This window comes from Pinus tabuliformis, chromosome 9 (assembly GCF_031772625.1).
Source record: "Pinus tabuliformis cultivar Carrire ecotype Pingquan chromosome 9, CPIR1, whole genome shotgun sequence".
Classification (NCBI taxonomy): domain Eukaryota; kingdom Viridiplantae; phylum Streptophyta; class Pinopsida; order Pinales; family Pinaceae; genus Pinus; species Pinus tabuliformis.
In genome coordinates this window covers 1401335915-1401360615 of record NC_142307.1, presented here as the reverse complement: position 1 = coordinate 1401360615, position 24701 = coordinate 1401335915, and positions in this window count along the sequence as shown.

Below are 24701 nucleotides of genomic sequence, written 5' to 3'. Positions count from 1 at the left end.
ATTTATTCAAAATCATCCATAGGATTTGGAACACCATCAAAATCCATGGTTAATTTACATAAAATGTATTAAACATTTATTCAAAATCATCAATAGGATCTGGAACACCATCAGAATCTACATCTTCAGAAGAATGACTGGATGCAGATGAAGATGACCCGTATTTGTCTCTTTCATCAACTAGAGCCCCATCTAAGTCAACATGCATGTCCACTATTTCAGGTTTCAAAAGTCTTCTAGATCTACGACTAGGTTCAACATACTCCCATCTCAACATTGTTCCTTCTGGTAGCAACTTCTTCAAAATATCTATGGTATTGAAGTGAAGAGTTCCTCTATTTGTTAAATTGAAGTCATGGACAAGTATGTCAACATCCTCCAATTTTAATAAGTCTGTGCATCGATGATTTATATTTGTACCCTTTCTTTTCCTCTTTCTGCGAATTTTCTTATCAACTACCATCTCTGGCTTGTACACACCATTGACTGGGTGGGTATTTGTGGCATACCAATGTACCTCAACAACTATAATATATTAATTTTCTTTAATGAATTTTATAACCTTCACAACCCAAAATGGATAGCCAACACTAGTACAAAATGACTAATTAATTACTAAAAAAAAAATGTATATAAATGACCATTTTTCAGTCGGTGACCAATAGTAGCTAATTTACAATATCTTATAGTTCGGTCAACTTTTAGTCATTTTTAGTTTATTTATTAATTGGTTTCCTCAATTTTACCATATAGTATTATATTTAGTCATAAATTTGGTCATAAATGTTTTATTGGTTTAGTCATTAATTGTCATAATTAATGACCAAATATACAACAAAATATATTAGTATATGAATCCTCGAGAAAAACAATTAATAACCAAAGAAATATGAACAAAATGTTGGCCGTGTTATAAGATACTGTAAATTAGCTACTAATAGTCATATATATGCAAATTTTAGTCATCATTTCAAACCAATTAATGACCAAAGGACTATGACTAAATTTTAGTCGTGTTATAAGATACTGTAAATTAGCTACTAATAGTCGTCTATATGTAAAATTTAGTCATAATTTTAATGAAAAATATATCATTTGTAGTAGTCATTTATATTTTTTTGGTATTTCCATATTCATTATATAAATGACGAATTTAGTAGTTTCTATTCATTTCATTTAATTTAATTCATAACCATTATAAATGACTAATTTAGTCATATACTCATTTTATTCATGTTCACCATTAATTAATATGAACTAATAATTTAGTAGTTTTAGATTGATAATTACAAGACTAAATGATATCAAATGAAAATAAAAATAATTTCAACCATATAAATTTTATTATATAAAATATCAAGCATTACAATATGCGTTTTCAACTTAATATTGGTTGGACTATAATTTACACATGAAATATTGTTTCATCATTTCAAAACAATATCACTATGTTGCCAAAACATTGCAAGTGAATTCACCAACTCTAAAGGCTTGACCATTAGTCTCTATGAGTGTGTCTTATGCAAGATATTGGCTCTAAGGGTATCACTAGACATATTCTCTTCTCTCTCTCATTTTGCATTTGTCACTTGAGTGTTATTGTTCTCCTCTTTCTTCAATTGATTCTTCTTACTATTAATATTGAGTTCCTCTACTGAAAATAAAAGAAGATACAATGCAGAGTATAAGACAAGAAAGACAATGAATACTTGAATATAAAATAAAGTAGACTATAAATATTTATGCGACATATACCTCAACATTTGATAGTGTCCACTATGCGGCTAGATGACCTGTATAAAAAAAGAAAATAAAACATCACCATAGAAAATAACACCTTAGGAACTTAGTATTCAAACTTCAACAAAACCTTAGGCACAATCATACTAACTAATTTACATGTTAAAAATATCAGACAATAGATAACTTGTGAAAACAAATGGAAAAAAAGAGATCAGTGTAAAAAATATCCTTATTGCTTTTTCTAAAAGAGTCATGTTCCTTAAATTTAGATATTCTTTTTCCCACAGTAAAGGTTCCTCGCTATTATGAACTATGTTTTTAGGATCATGAGATTGATCCAACATCATATTGGACTGTGGAGACAAAATGATTCAACGTTCCAAGATGAGTACCTCACATGGTTGAATGAAGGTGCTAGCTGTGAGTAGTGTCAAAACCTTAGGGAAGCAAAACACTAAGGCCTAAGAAAATATATCACCTCTTGTCCACAGAAAGAAAAAATTTCAATCCCATAATGGCCTATGGGAGTACATTTCGTTGGATGGATATCACACTCTGAGAGATGATTATCTAATATAATGAGAAGTGTACATATATTGTCACAATTCCCCTCATAGTCAGACCCTATAACTGTGTCCTATAATATTAATCACATTATACTATTTAATTATAAATTATGACTATCAGATAATTATTAGTTTGAATAATTAGTGTGAAATTGTGTTTTTAGTATTTCTATATACATGAAAATATTTAGAAAATTTTTTTTACTTTTTGTGACTAGTTAATTTCGGGTGAATCTAAATACACAAGAGATTATGGTGCCTCACTGTTTGTTTAGCGGTTATCCACTCATTATACCAATTTCTCCCATGTACTCTACTAATTTTGGTGACTTCCTCTTCTATGATGTCCAATGCCAATGCATTGGACATTTATCCTTGATGTTTTTCTGAGCCAAAGGGAAGCTCCAAAAGTAACAACCAAAAAGTAGCCTTAAAATATTATTCAATAGTACAAAATGACTAATTAGTTACTAAAAAACAACTAAAATTTACATATAAACGAACATTTTTCAGTCGGTGACCAATAGTAGCTAATTTACAGTACTTGTAACACGACCAACTTTTGGTCATTTTTAGCTTAGTCATTAATTGGTTTCCTCAATTTTACCATCTAGTAGTATATTTAGTCATAAATTTGGTCATTATTTTTCATTGGTTTAGTCATTACTTGTCACAATTAATGATCAAATATATAACAAAATATATTACTATATGAATCCTCGAAAAAACAAATTAATGACCAAAGAAATATAACCAAAATGTTGGTCATGTTATAAGATACTAGAAATAAGCTACTAATAGTCATATATATGCAAATTTTAGTCATCATTTAAAACCAATTAATGACCAAAGAAATATGACTAAATTTTAGTCGTGTTATAAGATGTTGTAAATTAGCTACTAATAGTCGTATATATGCAAAATTTAGCCATCATTTAATAATAAAAAAATTATCATTTGCAGTAGTCATTTATCTTTTTTTGGTATTTTTATATTCATTATATAAACGACTGATTTAGTAGTTTCTATTCATTCAATTTAATTTCATTCATAATCATTATAAATTACTAATTTAGCCATATATTCATTTTATTCGTGTTCATCATTAATTAATATAAACTACTAATTTAGTAGTTTTAGATTAATTTTATGTGCTTATTATTAATCACCTTAAATTAATTAGTATGATTTTGCGACTAAATTTTAAGAAAATGTCATACAATGTACATGTTTGTCTAATATGATAACGCAAAGTTACATATGTTAATTACAAGACTAAATAATATCAAGTGCAAATAAAAATAATTTCAACCATATAAATTTTATTATATAAAATATCAAGTATTATAATATGAGTTTCTAACTTAATATGGGTTGGACTAGAATTTACACATGAAATATTTTTTCATCATTTCAAAACATTATCACTGTGTTGCCAAAGCATTGCAAGTGAATTCACCAACTCTGAAGGCTTGAACAATAGTCTCTATGAGTGTGTCTTATGCAAGATATTGTCTCTAAGGGTATCGCTAGACATATTCTCTTCTGTCTCTCATTTTTCATTTTTCGCTCTAGTGTTATTGTTCTCCTCTTTCTTCAATTGTTTATTCTTACCATAAATAGTGAGTTCCTCTCTTGAAAATGAAGGAAGATACAATGTAGAGTATAAGACATGAAAGATGATGAATACTTGAATATAAAATAAAGTAGACTATAAAATATTTATATGACATATACCTCAACATTCGATAGTGGTCACTATGTGGCTAGATGACCTGTATAAACAAAGTAAATAAAGTGTCACCATACAAAATGGAATTTGAGGGGGATTCATCATATGCAAGGATTTTTTGTGTGTGCACACATCATATTGCTCTCTTCTAATTGTATAAAAACAAAGAGTATGCACAATGACATGTAGTGACATGTGGGTGTCTATTTGAATCAATGATATGGTTGACTTTTTAACCCATTCCAATCCTACAACAATGAAATTAAGAGAGACAAGGACATAAGAAGGACTATAAATAAATGAAATTAGAGACTTTAGAATGCAACTCAATTGTACCTGAATGTAATGATAAGTATTTGTAGCTTCCTGGTCACCAATGAGCATCAAATTACACTGTGAAAAATTCCTTGCATTATGATAATTTGGTTGCACCTACACTAATCCTCTATAGTAGTCCCTTAACTTGTGTGTATATATATATATATATATATATATATATATATATATATATATATATATATATATATATATATATATATATATATATATATAGATATATATATATATATATATATATATATATATATATATATATATAATTTTAGAAACAATCCTACTCCTGCAATTCTTCCCTATATGGATCATCTTTCTCCCCCATATTGATAGTTATTTTTCAAGGCAACAAAATAGAACTCTCCAATTGCATCACCACCTTTCAAAACAATGCTTGAGTATTTCCAGGTGATTGTTGAACTAGTCTCTACTCAGGTCCATGAAATCCTTGATTTGTCTCCATCGCAAAAACCTCTTTCATAATAAAATTATAAATCCCACATCTGCATTCCTTGTCCCCCACATACCAATTCTTTATAGTGGAATACTTTATCATTGCTCCCTTGGTGTAATAGAGATCCACTACTGTGGCATGGAGATGATTGGTGTCATAAAATGGTATAGTTCATCCTTCAATATATGTCACAAAACTCCTCTGATCACATCACAGAATTCCTCTCATCTACAAAAATAAGAGTCCTCTCAAAATGCCTGGTCTCCATCTCATTCATCCTAAAATAAGTGGATATTTCCATGGGTGACAAAGTGTGCTTGGAGATTTAGTAGAAGGAGCTATCACTAAAAAAATAAAAATACAATGCAGCATAATAGTTATCAGCAGGAGCAACAACCCTGCCAAGCTACTTCCTAAATAGATAAAGATACTCTTGAATTACCTCTTATAACAAACAAAAGATAACCTCAAATGCCTATAGAGTCTACCTATGCATGGCAGTAATGAAAACATTGTCGAAAACAACATCTACAACAATGTCGGTCAATCTCTTCTTCTAGTCAAGGGCATGCCCAACTTTTGAAAAGTGTCAAGCAGGTCAGGGTCCACCTCATCTAGGCTCCTCTTCTTCTTCTACTCTCTCTATTTAGGTTTAGAATAATACCAAAGGTCTTCAAAATTGGTGGGTGGGTAAAATTTATCATACCATTGAGTTCTTCCATTTTTAATCATTTTCTGTAAGAATTGAATCTAAATTGAAAAATCCATTTAGGTTCCTTCTTTTTAGCTAAAATTAACCTAAGCTTTGGAGAGTTGTAAGGTTTAATGGATCTAAGTATAGTCTACTTAGAATATAGTAACATGGTTTAAAACTATAGGCATTGAGATCAGAATCTAAGGATGAAACATAAAAGATTTTATGTTGATGATTACAAGAAATTTTAATTTCATGTAACAAAGTTTGAGGAAGGTCTAGCACTTGCACCCTACTAGAAAAATTTCTTGCATCACTTGAGCCATTTTAATTTGGGCATAATAGAGTTAATTACACAAACAATCAACCCCTAAAAAAAGGTGAAAGGAAAAAATAGAATTTCATGCATTCTAAACCTAGAAAAGTTAGGGAGGAGCAAACTTATCTGTACAATAAGGACATGCAAAATGCTTACTTGTCCATTGTCTTTTGATGAATTGTTGGCCGCAATCAAGATCTGCATTATCATAATCATTAAACCCTTTTTACAATAAGGACATGCAAAATGCTTACTTGTGCATTGTCTATCATAATCATTAAACCCTTTGTACAATAAGGACATGCAAAATACTTACTTGTGCATTGTCTTTTGATGAATTATTCTCCGCAATCAAGATCTGCATTATCATAATCATTAAACTCTCAAATCTAGATAAAATTTATGATTTTGTCATCTAAACCCTCAAAATTATTTATCCATAAGAACAAAAATCCTCTTTAGTAAAAAGGAAGAACATAGTCCAAATTCATGCCTATGTACAAACTACGAAAATATCGTAATAATTAAACCCTCAACTCTAGATAAAATTTATGCTTTGATCATATAAACCCTCAAAATTATTTACCCATAAGAACAAGAAACCTCTTGTAAAAGGAAAGAACAAAGTCCAAATTCACACCCATGTATAAATTACCAAAATATCCACGCCCAAGGACCTTGCCCTTATCATAATCATTAAACCATCAACTCTAGATTTTATGCTTCGATCATATAAAACCTTGAAATTATTTACCCATATAAACAAAAATCCACTTTAGCAAAAATGAAGAAAAGAGTTCAAATTCATACCCATGTACAAATGACCAAAATATCCATGCATAATCACTTTGCTCTTCCTCCATCTATTCGTTGATGCTCTCCTAAGGTGTTTCCTATGGAAACTCCATCTCGAGTTCGAATCCCATTAAATCCATAGATCACGTTGATGGTCTTCCTTATTCTGGAATTTCCATGCAGATATAGACAAGGCAGAGAAAAATACAGTGCTACAATGTGATGTTGTAATATGTGAATATTTTATTTGGACCCAATGCTAAACTAGAAATGAAAACGAAAAGAAATATTTATAATAGAAAAAATAAAAGAAATATTTATAATATAAAATAAAATATATAAACTGAAATTAGGTTAAATGATTTATTTTTAAGAAAAAGAAAAAAAAGTTAAAAATGATAGTGGGATGAGTGTAAACATTTAAATATGACCTCAATTAATTATAAAAAGTGAAATTACTAAAAATAATAAAATTTAATTTGATATATTTTGACTTTGTTATTAACTTGTGAATAGGCTTTGTTACAATACCATGGGCCAATACCATGGCTTATCAATACTACAAGTCCAAAAACATAACTTATTTCACAACCAAAATATTTTACAACAATATGACAAGATTATTAACCATGGATATTCACCCCCACATTATGGTAGATATTATTAACTTGTAAAAAATAGCCTTTGTTACAATACCATGGGTCAATACCATGGATTATCAATACCACATGCCCAAAAAACATAAATTATTTCACAATCAAATATTTTATAACAATATGACAAGATTGTTAACCATGGATATTCACCCTCACTTTACCATGGATATTAACTTGTAAATCCGCTTTGTTACAATACCATGGGCCAATACCATGGCTTATCAATACCACATGCCAAAAAACCATAACTTATTTCATAGTAAAAATATTTTATTTTAATTTAATTTTACAACATTTTTTTAATTGAATCTAAAAGGGAAAATGTTACAATTTGAGATATATCTAAACCCTCTATCCTCACGACTACTAAAAATATTCCCATAGAAATTAAAATAAGGTTTTAATAAAATTAAGCTAAGATGGATCTATGCTGGTTCTATATATCTACACCCTCTATCCTCACGACTACTAAAAATATTCCCATAGAAATTAAAATAAGGTTTTAATAAAATTAAGCTAAGATGGATCTATGCTGGTTCTATATATATATATATATATATATATATATATATATATATAACTGACATCGATCTATCATAGCTAAGGATCCAAGGGATGAGAGCAAGAAAATTGACTAATTATAATAGATTAAATATAGTGCATGTTAAAATAAGGTTTTAATAAAATTAAGCTAAGATGGATCTATGCTGGTTCTATATATATATATATATATATATATATATATATATATATATATATATATATATATATATAGATATATATATATATATATATATATATATATATATATATATATATATATATATATATAACTGACATCGATCTATCATAGCTAAGGATCCAAGGGATGAGAGCAAGAAAATTGACTAATTATAATAGATTAAATATAGTGCATGATTTTTTAAGGTTTTTCATTATTCTATTTTTTTTGACATGACTGATCCAAAATATAGGTTTAGTATCTTACAACCAATTAAGTTTTTCTAATTTATATAATTTCTTAAACACAATACAATGTGATCAAATTTAAGAGAGAGTTGTGGAGGGGGTGGAGAGAGGGAGCGAGACAATGAAGAAGTTGGAGGCCAGATAGAGAGAAAGAGAGAGTGATGTGGGGGAGAGAGAGGGAGCAAGAGGAAGGAAGAGAGAGGAGAGAGAGAGAGATCTATGGAGTTGGAGTGGGAGAGAGAGGGAAGAATGAACAAAGACATAGAGAGATAGAGGTGGGGAGGGAGAGGAGTGAGAAGGGAGAGATGGAGAGAGAGTGAGGGAGAGAGGAGAGGAGGGAAAAGAAATAATAGGAGAGGATAGAGAAAGGCAGAGAAGGGGAAGGGAGAGAGATGGAGACATAGATATGGAGAAGGACAGGGAGGGGGGTAGATAGTGATAGAGTTGGACGGAAGAGAGAGAGAGAGAGGGAGAGTGATTTGGGGGGGAAAGATAGAGGGAGGTGGGAGATAAGGGATAAAGAGGAAGGAAGATAGAGATGAGGAGAGAGATATGGAATTGGAGGTGGTAGGAGAGGGAGGGAACAAGAAAAAAAAAGAGGGAGAAAGGTGGAGAGAGAGGGGGGGTGACAAGGGAGTCATAGAGAGAGATCGAGGGAGAGAGGAGAGTGGGAGGGAATGGAAAGAAGGAAATAGATAAAGAGGGAGAGAAGGGGAAGAGAGACATAGACAATGAAGGGGAAGAGAGCGAGAGAGAGTGTGTGTATGTTTCGGGGGTGAGATAGAGAGAGGGAATAACAAAGAGACAAAAATACAAATATAGATATTATATAGTATTTTACAACCAACCTAGATCCATATTAACCCTATAACTATAAAGTTCTTAGAGGGATCCAATCTCTCGAGGTGAAAACATTTCCTCAAGTTTTGCACTAGAAAAAAAAAAATTCACCTCGAAAGATTGGACCCCCCTCAACGCTTGATAGATCTGGGGTTAAGATGGATGTAGGTTGGTTAATATGAAATTAAAGTAGTTTTTACTTGATATTATAGTCTTAAAAATTAAAATTTTCCTTTAAATTAATTTCAAATTAGAACTAGATCCAATTTTATTTAATGAACATATTTTTAAAAAATACATAATTTTTTTTATTAAAAAATATATTTTTAAAGTTAAAAATTATTAGAGATACATAGTGCAAAGTTGGCTCACCTATACACGATGTGAGGATGAAGAAGTTTTTAAGGAAGGATAACCTTTCAACCAATCTTTAACAACCTTTCAATCCCCTATCACTTGTAAGTTTAGATTGCTTGACACAATTAAGATGACTAACATAAAACACTAATTCATATTATTGTAGTACTTGTTAGGTAGTTGTATTTTTGTTCTTATACTAAATTAGTCATTCACGTTAGTCATTTTTAGTTGTATTACTTATTAGCTAGTCACATATTTTAACGCGTGACTAAATTAGTGATTTATGTTAGTTGTTTTTAGTTCGGTCACTTAATATTTCTCATTTTTTGTATATTTCACTTGGAAAAGATGTGGTGACTAAATTTTTTAGTCACTTAGTCACTAATTTCTCATTTTCTACTAGTGATTAGGGGCCAAAATGTAGTAATTATATGACAAGCCAAGAAACATTGCACGTTAATCATCTTCCCTTTAATATTTATTAACAATTTTTTTGCACGATCATGTACGTTGGCTTGTTCGGGCTTGACCCAGGTTCAGAGATGATTTAGCTAAACAAATCCCGGTACTACTGGCCCTTTTGGCAACAGTCCGCAGAGCGCGGACTAAGGTCTCACTCGAAGTAGTATGGGAGGGTGCTAGAACCAGGTTTTCGCACCCTGGAGATGTCTGATGAGTTCAAGTGGTCCGCGGTTCGACCCTACGCTCACGTCCCTACGCACACTTTCCAGTACCTCGCAGCCTGAGATGCTGCCTTTGCACAACGCTACTCGGGGGCCGAATGTTGTTATTAGCCTAGTCCTTACTAATATTCCAATGTTAATTGATTATCCTAGTCTACTTGCATGCTTTAAGTTATACTTAACAATATAAACCATTCATACAAGTGTGCACAGTATATAAACAATATATTTGCAATTTATATCAAACATGCAATAACCCAAGAACAGACACAAATTATGATAAAACTTCGCTTTATTATTTTCTTCCTGGGTTACAGACTCAACTCCGCCATACGCACTCAGTTGTAGGGGTTTTCGAACTCAGCTACGGACTACTAGGCCTCTGCGCACTCAGCTGCAGAGCCTTCTCCTACTCTACGACCCAAGACACCCTTAGACACATAGACTCATGCTCTTCGCTTCTACTTCACTCTCCTTCATGTTTTTTACACTTAGAGCCTCACTTTATTTATACAATCCCATGGTCTGCGGACCATGGGTAGGCTGAAATTACATTACAAAACTAGAGCGGATAACCCTGTGACTCTATCATACATTTTGCGCTACGCGCCCGTAATTCACGAAGTCTTTAAAATAATATCGGGTCAAAACTTGGGATTTGAGCCCCAAAGCATGCCTTGGGGTGGATTCCATGCCCAATAGGCCCCCAACACAAACATCGTGACTTGCCCTCGAGTCACTCAGTCGGCGTGGTGATCTTGGCACGAAGTCCCTCCAACTATTCTCGAACTGTGCTGAGGTCCGCAGCTCACTGAGCTGCTACTTGCTGAATCTGCTACATCCACTATTCCAAGACCTCTGTGTCAGAACTACCTCCATACATCTATACTAGTATCTACTGTGTATGTTTATAGTCCCGCGACTTTGTCTAGTTCCTTGGAACGTAAAGACTATGCTTCTACCGGCTAGTCAGGTTGTCGGTGCACCCGTGTAGGGCTTCAAGCGGCTGCCATTCACTTTGCGTTGGAAGGCTTCTCCATTTAGTTTGACTAGCTGGACCACACCTTCGTCTGTGACCTCCTTAACTACGTATGGTCCCAGCCAATGCATTCTAAACTTTCCCAGAATTTTTCAAGCTTACTATCATACAACAACACTAAATCATTTACCTTGAAGGTGCACAACTTAGTATAGTTGTCATACCAGACCTTTTCACATTATTTTTGTACCTACTGATGAAAACCAGCCAAGAACCATTCCTCCTCAATTTCTTCCAATTGCGCGAGCCTTTCCTCCATAGCTTCACGGTCCGTCATCCCTGTGAGCATTGCTATCCAAAGACTAGGTACGATATCTTCCATTGTCATGACAATTTCCATGCCATAAACTAATTGGAAAGGCATTTGTCCCGTCAGTTTCTTCCATGTTGTCGTGTAAGCCCATAGCACTACAGGTACGCGCAGGTCCCAATCATATCGCTACGCATTACACACTTTAGTTGGCGCAGTCTCTAGTGTTTTGTTGAATGCTTCTACTGTCCCATTGGCTTATGGGTGATACAATGTACTTTTCTGATGATACACCTGGAATGAGATGGTGAAATTGTTGGTGGTGTAGGTGGGGGTGGTATGCACAGAATTCGCTGCCTTATCAGAGTGATCACACTTCTTGGTGAAACTTGTGTAAGCTCTTTGTCACTTTCTTGTCAAGGTGAAATCAAGGGGCTCATTTCTATTGTTTTGCTACATTCATTTCTATAGATCCTTCCACTTCGCGTAGCCTCAAACATCAATTGATTCACATAAACCGCTTTTCACACAGTAGCATATTAATCAAAGTGTTCAAAGATTTAATGTACTTACCTCGCGGTCCTTTATGGAAGCGTCGTTCCGCCTCGCTGTAGCTGACTGAAGTGTCTACTATGAACTCGATGATTAACCCTCCTATAATTCGATCGAGCCAATGGTCCATAGCGCACGCGATCTGATCTTCTGACGCTTCTAGTCTATGCACCAAGTCTGGAGTCCACACAATAATTTTGTCAAGCCTACACCTTCCTTGACTATCTGCTAACTTCGTGATCCACTCGTACAACTCAGAGGGGGTAGGACGCAAAGAAAATTTCGTGGATTTCCGTATATAAGTAGTTCTCTAACCACTCTTCGATACTCGCAAATTCATGTTTTCCTGCACCGCAAACTCATGAATTTTTCTGTCCAGCCACTCTTTAATTTCTTTCTTTGTTGGATTCCAGTGACACGACATCAGACATATCTTATGCATATCACGATCCCATCAATGGAACCATTTGTTGGCTTGTTGGGGCCTGACCCAGGCTCAGAGGTGATTTAGCCAAACAAATCTTGATACTACTAGCCCTTTTGGCAACGGTCCGCGGAGCGCAGAATGAGGTCTCACCCAAAGTAGTATGGGAGGGTGCTAGAACCAGGTTTCCACACCCTGGATATGTCAAATGAGTTCAAGTGGTCCGCGGTTTGACCCCGTACGCATGTCGCTACATACACTTTCCTATACCTTATAGCCTATGATGTTGCCTTTGCGCATCCCTACTCGGGGGCTGAATGCTATTATTATCCCAGTCCTTACTGATATTCCCATGTTAGTTGATTATCCTAGTCTGCTTGCATGCTTTAAGCTCTACTTAACAATATAAACCATTCATACAGGTGCGCACAGTAAATAAACAATATATTTGCAATTTATATCAAACATGCAATAACCCAAGAACATATACATAGAATTAAGACAAAACTTCTCTTTATCATTTTCTTCCTCGGTTACAGACTCGACTCCACCCTTTGCACTCAGCTGCAGGGGTCTGTGCACTCAACTGTGGACTACTAGGCCTCTGCGCACCCATCTGCAGAGCCTTCTCCTACCGTATGACCCAAGACACCCGTAGACACTTAGACTCTTGCTCTTCACTTCTACTTCGCTCGCCTTTGTTTTTTTTACACTTAGAGCCTCGCTCTATTTATATAACGTTACAAAACTAGGGTGGACAACCCTGTGACTCTATTATACATTTCGCGCTTCGCGCCCACAATTCGCGGAGTCTTTACAACAATATCGGGTCAAAACTTGGGCTTTGAGCCCCAAAACATGCCTTGGGGGGGATTCCATGCCCAACAATGTAATACTAAAGTGTCAAGTAGGAACATTTAAAGTTATTCCTCCATCAATATCAGCTTTGAGAGTGCTTAATATAGTTAATACTTCCTATTACACACACAATAAATCACCAACTTCAAGGATAGCAATATAAACACAACAAAAATGAGATTAAAAGAACTGTTAGGAAGTCACATGCAACTAATCTTAATTCAAGAAAATACCAAGCCCTTCACATTAGCAAAGCATTCTTAGGAACTAAAATGTAAAATCCTTCCATTGCATCATTTTCACCTTTTCTTTAATTTCTTTAATTGAGAACATAACTTTCAGAAGAAAAAAAATTCATTGAAAAAGGTCTAAAAATCCTAACAAATGCTCGCGTCATTGTCGTATCAATTAAACATAAAGGAAATCATTCGATATCATTTTAACTTGTGGAATATATTGAATAATATGAAGCTTTATCATCCCTTGCTCCTAATCAAATTGTAATTTGTGGGTTCCAATCAAGTAATCAATTTCCCTCCAAGATAGTTAAGAGATCTCTCTGGAGATGGACTTTTAGAAGCATTGGGATAGTAGAAATGGAATTAACTAGGAGGAAAATGAAGCACTTTAGTGGGTGCTCCAAAATATTTGAATGCAATTGAAAATGATTTTATACTCCCTCCACACATTTTAAAACAGAAACCATTCAGTTGTATCTCATTTATTTTCCACCTTTCTGTAATATCTAATTCTCTAAGCAAGAATAGAGCATTCATAAATATGGTCATGAAAGAGGACTCTTCATAATCCTAATAAGTTGGGCTCCAACAAATAAACAATTTCATGTAGTGAATAAATCTTACATGTTAGATTTCAGTAATTAAAATAACAACTTTATTCTTAATCTCATTACAACAAAAATAAACTCAACCCTAACTAGTTGGGATCTAAAAAATCAAGATATTCATGTAGTAAAGTAAACTTACATGGTAGATCACAATTATTTGCAATGACAACTTTATTCTTGATCTTATTAAAACATAGATAAATTCAAGAGTACATACATGTTTCCTTATCTGAGAGACACTTTGAACACATTTCGAGTTTTCATAGAAATATAATGATACGATTTGCGTGTAGGACATGAGAAAGATATCTACATCTAGCACCTATCATTGGACAATATTGTTATTGAGACACCATGTCATGGAATTAGATTCATTTAGATAGATAGTGTTATAGAGATACCTTGCAACACATATTCAACACTACCTTCAAGCTTCAAATTCATCAATTGATTTACTTTAGTAGCAAATTCTAGTGGGATTTCATTAAATACAACCCGACAAAAGACATTTATGATAATTTTCATTTCCTTCTCTGGATCTATCCCCCTCTAGAAATATAATAACTGATATTCCCCAATTTTTGAGGTACTTGCTTCATGTTCAACATGGTCTATTGGGTTCTTCACATGGAAAAGGTTGCAAACATTAGATGTATAATGGAAACAAGCATGCAATTCAAGGTTGCTCCTAAAGTCTCTTGGGTGAATTATAAAACACCATCTACTTAAAACATGATATTTCGTAGTAACAAAAACCTACCCAAGATCCCACTTAAGAATTCAAAATGTTGCAAATAGGATATGTATTAAACAATATCAACTATTTAATTGCATAATCACACTAAACTAGAAAAATATTTAAAATGTTGAAAAGTGTGAAAAAAATGGAGTTGGATTATTATAGTTATGTCATGGTAGATATAGCTATGTAAAATGTAACTTCTATCTAAAATACATAAATGTAACTTCTATAGGTACATGAAATGTAACTTCTATATAAAAAGATGTAGTTGGAATATTATAGGTACGTCAGTGTAGATATAGCTACATGAAATGTAACTTCTATATAACATTCTACGTGAATTGTAACTTCTATATAACATTCTAAATTTCCTTTTTCAGTCATTTAAGAGACTAACATTTTTTTATCTTCGGTTAATAACTTAATACTCTACCAAAAATAACATTGAATTGGTTCTTCACCAACCAAGGGGAAATTTTAAACTAGTGTGAAAATGCTTACTCATTCCCCTGCCATATTTCTGATATTGCCATATTTGTGATATTTTATTTGTGTGCAGTTTTAAGTTAGTGTAATGTAACTTCTACATATTTGACAATTTAAATGTAAAAAATTACCCAGATTAAAGTTATACAAATAAAATATGCACAATAAGATACAATATGCATGAGTTATAAGTAATATGATGTTCACTCATATTACAAACTTTTTCTCATCTCATTAACTCTTATCTTATAGTTGGTGATGGATATAGCCTTTAAAATTATGAGCCATCATTATTATATCTTATATTTAATGATGGATATAGCTTTTAAAAGCATCATCCTTGTTTGTTATTTTATGTACGGTAAATTTAAATGGAAGTGCTCATAATTTTATTCAATATTATCTTGTACAACTTGAAATAAAATTATGTGGGGGTGGTGTTTCTACTGATTTTCAAACTTGTTTTAGTTACCTAAATTTAGCCTATTTAAAATAAAAAGGGGCAGTATTTCTAGTGATTTTCAAACTTGTTTTAATTACCTAAATTTATCTTATTTAAAGTAAACAGTTGCACTGACCATCTTATCTTCAAGTCAATAACTTTGCTTGATGGAATCTTCATGACGTCCACCATTTCTGAAAATTATGAAATATTAGTGTTATCTTGCACTAAGTAGACAACGTTGGCATAGAATCTTTTATTGTGTTAGGATTTTTAGTTGTGCACACATCATATTGCTCACTTCTAACTGTATAAGAAATAGGGAGTATGCACAATGACATGTAGTGACATGTGGGTGTCTATTTTACTCAATGATATGACTGATTTTTTTAACCCAATCCAATCTTACCACAATGAAATTACGAGAGACGAGGACACAAGAAGGACTATCACTAAATGAAATTAGAGACTTTAGAATGCAACTCAAATTGTACCTGAATGTAATAATAAGTATTTGCAGCAACCTAGTCACTGATGAGCATCGAATCAAACTGTGGAAAATTCCTTGCATTATGAGAATTTGGTTGCACCTGCACTAATCCTCTGTAGTAGTTCCTTGAATTTCCATATATATAATTTTAGAAACAATCCTATTCCTACAATTCTTCCCTCAATGCATCATCTTTGTCCCCCTATTAATAGTTATCTTTCAAGGCATCAGAATAGAAATCTCCAATTGCATCATTGCCTTTCAAAACAATGCTTGAGTATTTCCAGGTGATTTTCGAGCCAGTCTCTACTTAGGTCCATGAAATATTTCATTTTTCTCCATTGCACAAACCTCTTTTCTTAATAAAATTATAAGTCCCATGTCTGCATTCCTCATCCTCGACATACCAATTATTTACAATGGAATACTATATCATTGCTCCCTCGCTGTAATAGAGATCCACTACTATGGCATGGAGATGATTGATGTCATAAAATGGTGCAGTGCATCCTTCAATATATGTCACAGAACACCTCTCACCTCATAGAACTCCTCTCATCTACAACACTAAGAGTCCTCTCAAACTATCTGGTCTCCATCTCATTCATCCTGAAATAAGTGGATGTTTCCATGGGTGAGAAAGTGTGCTCGGGGATTTAATAGAAGGAGTTATGGCTAAAAAAAATACCATGCAACATAATATTTATTAGCAGGAGGAGAAAACCTGCCAAGCTACTTCCTAACTAGATGAGGATACTCCTGAATTACCTCTTATAATGAACAAAAGATAACCTCAACTTCTTATAGAGTCTACCTATGCATGGTATCAATGCAAACACTGTTAAAAACAATATCTACAACAACATTGGTCAATCTCTTCTAGTCAAGGGAATGTCCAACTTTGGAAAGGTATCAATCAGGTCAAGGTCCACCTCATCCAGGCTCCACTTCTTCTTCTACTCTCTCTATTTAGGTTCAGAATAATAGCAAAGGTATTGGAAATTGATGGGTGGGTAAAATTTATCAAACCATTTGGGTTCTTCCATTTTAATCATTGTCTGTAAGCATTGAGTCTAAATTGCAAAATCCATTCAGGTTCCTTATTTTTAGATGAAATTAACCTAAGATTTGGAGAGTTGTAAGGTTTAATGGATCTAAGTATATTCTACTTAAAATATAGTAACATTGTTTAAAACTATAGGCATTGAGATCAGAATCTAATATAAGGATGAAACATAAAATATTTTATGTTCATGATTACAAGAAATTTTATTTTCATGTAACAAAGTTTGAGGAAGGTCTAGTATTTGCATCCTACGAGAAAATTTTCTTACATCACTCGAGCCATTTTAATTTAGTTACGGTAGAGTCCATTATACAAACAATCAACCACTAAAAAAAGGTGAAAAGAAAAAATAAAATTGCATGCATTCTGACCCTAGAAAAGTTAGAGAGGAGAGAATTGATTTGTACAATAAGGACATGCAAAATGCGTACTTTTCCATTGTATTTTGATGAATTTATGGCCGCAATCAGGATCTGCGTTATCATCATCATTAAACCCTTTGTACAATAAGGACATCCAAAATGCTTACTTGTTGCAGAGTCTTTTGATGAATTGTTGGCCACAATGAAGATCTGCATTATCATAATCATTAAACCCTCAACTCTAGATGAAGTTATGCTTTGATCATATAAACCCTCGAAATTTTTTACCCATAAGAAATAAAATCATCTTTAGTAAAAAGGAAGAACTCTCCATAGTCCAAATTCGTACCCATATACAAATTCCCAAAATCTCCATGCCGAATGACCTTTCCCTTCCTCCATCTAATAGTTCATAAGGTGTTTTCCATGCAAACTCCATTTGGGGTTCGAATCCCATGAAATCCATAAATCACATTGATGGTCTTCTTTCTTCTAGAAGTTCTAGGCAGAGAAAAATACAGTGCTACAATGTGATGTTGTAATCTGTGAATATTTTATTTGAACCCAGACCTAAACTGGAAATGAGAAAGAAAAGAAATATTTATAATGGAAAAAATAAAAGAAATATTTATAATATAAAATGAAATATATAAATTTCAATTGGATTAAATAATTTATTTTTAATAATAATTTGTTATTTTTGCATAAAACTCCAAATTGAAAAGAAGAATAAGAAGTTAAAAATGATATTGGAATGACTGTAAACATTTAAATATGGCCTCAATTAATAATAAAAAGTTAAATTAATAAAAATAATAAAATTCAATTTGTTATATTTTGATTTTGTTATTAACTTGTGAATAGGTTTTGTTACAATACCATGGGCCAATACTACAAGTCCAAAAACCATAACTTATTTCACAACCAAAATATTTTATAACAATATGACAAGATTCTTAACCGCGATATTCACCCTCACTTTACCATTGATATTAACTTGTAAATTGGCTTTGTTACAATACCATGGGCCAATATCATGGCTTATCAATACCACATGCTAAACAACCATAGCTTATTTCATAGTAAAAATATCTTATTTTAATTTAATTTTACAATTTTTTTTAATTGAATTTAAAAGCGAAAATGTTATAATTTGATATATATCTAAACCCTATAAAAGTTAAATTAATAAAAATAATAAAATTCAATTTGTTATATTTTGATTTTTTTATTAACTTGTGAATAGTATTTGTTACAATACCATGGGCCAATACTACAAGTCCAAAAACCATAATTTATTTCACAACCAAAATATTTTATAACAATATGACAAGATTCTTAACTGTAATATTCACCCCCACATTAAGGTAGATATTATTAACTTGTAAAACACAGTCTTTGTTACAATACCATGGGCTAATATCATGGCTTATCAATACCACATGCCAAAAACCATAACTTATTTCCTAGTAAAAATATTTTATTTTAATTTAAATTTACAACCTTTTTTTAATTGAATCTAAAAGGGAAAATGTTACAATTTGAGATATATCTAAACCCTCTATCCTCACGACTACTAAAAATATTCACGTAGAAATTAAATTAAGGTTTTAATAAAATTAAGCTAAGATGGATCTATACCGTATATATATATATATATATATATCTATATATATATATATATATATATATATATATATATATATATATATATATATATATGGCATAGATCCATCTTATCTATGGATACAAGGGATGAGAGCAACCAAATTGACTAATTATAATAGATTAAATATAGTGCATGATTTGTTAAAGTTTTTCATTATTTTATTTTCTTTGACATGATTGATCCAAAATATAGTTTTAATATTTTACAAGAAGTTAATTTTTTTTAATTTAGATAATTTATTAAACACAATACAATGTGATCAAATTTAAGAGAGAGTTGGGGAGGGGGTGGAGAGAGGGAGGGAGATAGTGAAAAAGTTGGAGGGAAGAGAGAGAGAGAAAGAGAGAGTGATGGGGGGGAGAGAGAGTGAGGTGGGAGAGAGGGAGCGAGAAGAAGGAAGAGAGAGGAGAGAGAGGGGGGTGGAAGAACAAAGACATAGAGAGATAGAGGTGGAGAGAGAGAGGGAGGATTGAGAAGGGAGAGATGGAGAGAGAGTGAAGAAGAGAGGAGAGGAGGGAAGAGAAATAAGAGGAGAGGATAGAGATAGGAAGAGAAGGGGAAAGGAGAGAGATGGAGACATAGAAATGGAAAAGGATAGATAGGAGGGGAGATAGTGATAGGGTTGTACAGAAGAGAGAGAGCGAGAGAGGGAGAGTGATTTGGGGGGGAGAGATAGAGGGAGATGGTAGATTAGGGATAGAGAGGAAGGAAGATAAAGATGAGGAGAGAGATATGGAATTGGAGGGGGTAGGAGAGGGAGGGATCAAGAGAAGCATAGAGGGAGAAAGGTGGAGAGAGAGGGGGTGACAATGGAGTTATGGGGAGAGAGTGAGAGAGAGAGGAGAGCGGGAGGGAATAGAGAGAAGGATATAGATAGATAGGGAGAGAAGGGGAAGAGAGAGATGGACATAGAAGAGGAAGAGAGGGAGAGAGAGTGTGAGTATGTTTGCGGGGTGAGATAGAGAGAGGGAATAACAAAGAGACACAAATACAAATATAGATATTATATAGTATTATGTAACCAACCTACATCCATATTAACCCTATAACTATCAAGTGTCGAGAGGGATCCAATCTCTCGAGGTGCAAACATTTCCTTAGGTTTTGCACTAGAAAAAGAAGTTTGCACCTCAAGACATTGGATCCCTCTCAGCGCTTGATAGATCCAGGGTTAAGAAGGATCTAGGTCAGTTAATATGAAATTAAAGTAGTTGATATTATAATCTTAAAAATTAGAATTCCTCTTCAAATTAATTTCAAATTGGAACTAGATCTAATTAGATTCAATGAATAGTTTTTTTAAAAATACATAAAATAATTTTTTTATTAAAAAATATATTTTTAAAATTACAAATTATTAGAGATAAATAATGCAAAGTTGGGTCACTTATACACCATGTGAGGATGAAGAAGTATTTAAGGAACGATAACCTTTCAACCAATCTTTAACAGCCTTTCAATCCCCTATCACTTGTAAGTTTAGATTGCTTGACACAATTAAGATGACTAACAGAAAAAACTAATCCATATTATTGTAGTACTTTCTAGGTAGTTGTATTTTTGTTCTTAGACTAAATTAGTCATTCATGTTAGTCATTTTTAGTTATATTACTTATTATCTAGTCACATATTTTAACCCGCGACTAAATTAGTGAATAATGTTAGTCGTTTTTAGTTTGTTCACTTAAGATTGCTAATGTTTAGTAGTATTTCACTTCGAAAAGCTGTGGTGACTAACTTTTTTAGTCACCTAGTAACTAATTTATCATTTTCTACTAGTTCAAGTGGATCTCCATATGCTAATACTGCTACCATGAAACCCTCATTAACATCCTGCACAGAACCCCTATAAAGGTCTTCTATGGCTTCACATTTTGCACACGATATTCTAGAGCCAATATATATTTCTCTTTCCTCTTCCTGCTGAGAATTAATAATGCCTTGAGATTGTTGTTGTTCAACAATGTGTCTTTCCTCCTGTTCATTTGGCATATTTTGAGGCCAAATAAATGGAGTCTTCAAAAGTGTATATTCATTTCCTAATATTGAGATGATATCACTTTGATCATTGAAAAAAGACTCCCACCAAACTGAATCAGCAACATCAAAGTAGTCATATGTATCTCTAATACATTTTTTTATTTCTTCCATACATTCAGAATAATTTATCTCTCTCTTATGCCTTCGTGAATTATTGAGTTCGACAACTAATTGTAATAATATTATCTTTGATGCAAATATTGGATGATCTGGAATGAACTTCAAAAATGCTAAACCTGACGACAGCCCCCATTCTGCAACAGTTGAATACTTCTTGCCCCATATAAGTGTTTTTCCATCAATTTTTTTGATACAAAATTGATGCTGGAAGCTAATGTCATTAATTTTTTCAATTCATTTCTCCTCACCATGTGATCCCAAAATAAACCTTCGCATGTCAATAGTTTCCTCCAGCACATGAAAAATAGGCTCTGGAATATATGCTTTCTTAATACATTCAATTAATGATGGAAGGCTCCCAACATTCTTCCTCCTCAATGTTACTGAAAAACAACTAAACATCTGATCAATATGGTCATGAGTGTGCCCAACAAGAAGGAAACCAACCTTTACCTTTTTAAAAATTCCCAATTGAACAAGCATGTTTAGATATCCAAAAAGAACTTGATTTTTATTTTCACAGCTTGTGTTGTCCAATTGTAGATACAAAACTTCAGGAAGAATACCATACCAATGAGAAAGCACATCATGGATTATAGTTATGGTAATATTTTCATCATTATGAATATTTGGAGCTGTGAAGTAAACCCTTGGCAACATATTCCCATTAAAGACCGTACAGAAGTGAAATTGAATAAAATTGTCTTCCTATAAATTTTTTGGTGTTCACACAAAATGTGGCAGAAGTTTTTTCTTTTGGTCCATACCATCAATTATCAAACCCAAATATTTATTTGGATTATCATAACATTGTTTTCTATGTTTGTACAATTTTTTTCTTTCACTTGTTTGCTGATTACAATGCTCTTGAAGTGCTTTGATAATGGAATCTACGCATAAAATAAAAGAAATATATTAATAAATATATTTTCATAGTTGATAACTATCCAATTTTTAAAAATAATGTTATGAATACATACCTCTTTTTGCCCCTTGAAATTTATCTCCTTTTTATTTAATAGAAACACATGTACTGCAAATCCCCATCCTTTTCTTCTTAGGAATATGAACATTGTTGAATTCGTTCCTCCATATCCTTGTAAAATATGAATATGTGATAAAATTACCATCTCCTTCAGTACCTTCAGCATATTCTCTGTATAAGTTGTAGATTTCTTGTCTTGAGAACTTATCTGGAATATGTATTGTGTCTTTATTTGGCATATACTTTCCATGCTTTGAAAAGAAGTCTTTCATCCATGACATTGCAATAATTGCTGATGGTCCAGCCTCTCTTTTATAATGACTTCTGAATAATATGTAGGGTATTTTTCCAATTTTTCTTGGATTCTTGACAAATGAAAATTACTAATTGAATGGAACATTTTCAAATCCTTTCTACAAATCAATACATTCCAAATATGATAATCATAAACTGCCAGTGTAGATTGCATGCAACCCACTAAAAATGAATTTTGCATGATTTTATTCATTGACAAATATTTCTTCCTTTTCTTCGAGGAAAACTTGAAATCCATATGTTTCAAGGAATCCTTTCGACAACATTCACTTGAAATCAGATCACCGATATAACTTCTACTTGTGAGATATTCTGTCCTATCCCTTGTATAACTGGAGTATTTTGGATTGATATGAAAAGTCCTACTCCTACTCCTAAATACAATATTTGCTTGCAACGTATCCCTCATTTCATTATTATCTGTGGAATAATTTTCATCATCAGTAGGAGGAATATTATACTGATGAAGATAGTTAGAAAATTCATCACCATCATAGCTTGGAAAATATTCATTACCATCCTCACATGAAGGAAATTCTTCACTACCAACGTCTGCACTTTTGAAATATTGACTCAGATGGAATTATTCACCATCTTCATCCCTGCTTTTAAAAACCTCCCTTGGAGGACTCAATTCATCATCACCATGACTACCTTTGAAACACTCACTTAGAGAAAATGCATTATTGACATTTGTGCCTCTAAAATTATCATTTTCAAGAAACTCTTCATCCTCCCCTTCATCACTGGTGCTCCCATAATCCTTAGGATTATGACTAAGTGGAAAATATGACTCTATTCATAGTCAAATTATCATTTGGACGAAATTCTTCATCCTCCCCTTCTTGAGTGGTGGTTTCATCATCCTTGGGATTAGGAACAAGTGGAAACTTTGAATTTCTATTTAATGGAAATTCTTCATTCTCCTCTGTGTCAGTGCTACTCTCATAATACTTAGGATTAGGACTAAGTGGGAACTTTGAATATCTATTTACTGGAAATGGTTCATCCTCACCCTCCCCTTCATTAGCAATGCTCTCATAATCCTTAGGATTAGGAATATGTGGAAACTTTGACTCTACAAATTCTTCATCCCCCCCTTCATCAGCGGTGCTCTCATAATGCTTAAGATTAGGAATAGGTGGAAACTTTGACTCTGCAAATTCTTCATCCCCCCCTTCATCAATGGTGCTCTCATAATCCTTAGGATTAGGAATATGTGGAAACTCTGAGTTTGTAAATTCTTCATCAGCCTCTTTATCAATGTTGCTCTGATAATCCTCAGGATTAATAATATGTGGAAACTTGACTCTGCAAATTCTTCATCCTCGCCTTCATCAGCGTTTCTCTCATAATCCTTAGGATTAGGACTATGTGGAAACTTTGAATTTGCAAATTCTGCGTCCCCCCCTTCATCAGTGGTGCTCTCATAATCCTTAGGATTAGGAGGAATTGGAAACTTTGACTCTGCAAATTCTTTATCCCCCTCTTCATCAGTGGTGCTCTCATAATCCTTATGATTAGGAGGAAGTGGAAACTTTGACTAGGGAAATTCTTCATCACCCCCTTCATCAGTGCTGCTATCATAATCCTTAGGATTAGGACTTTGTGGAAACTTTGACTTTGGAAATTCTTCATCCCTCCCTTCATTAGTGGTGCTCTCATAATCCTTAGGATTAAGGGGAAGTGGAAAAATTGACTCTCTATTCACAAAAAATTATTTTTGATGCCCTTCATCAATGTTGCTCTTGTCATCCTTAGGATTAAGACCAAGTGGAAAGTTTGTCTCTCTATTCATAGTGAAATAATTCCTATTACATTCATCAAAATGAATAGAGTTGTTGCATGACAAAGGTGTCGATGTTGAAGA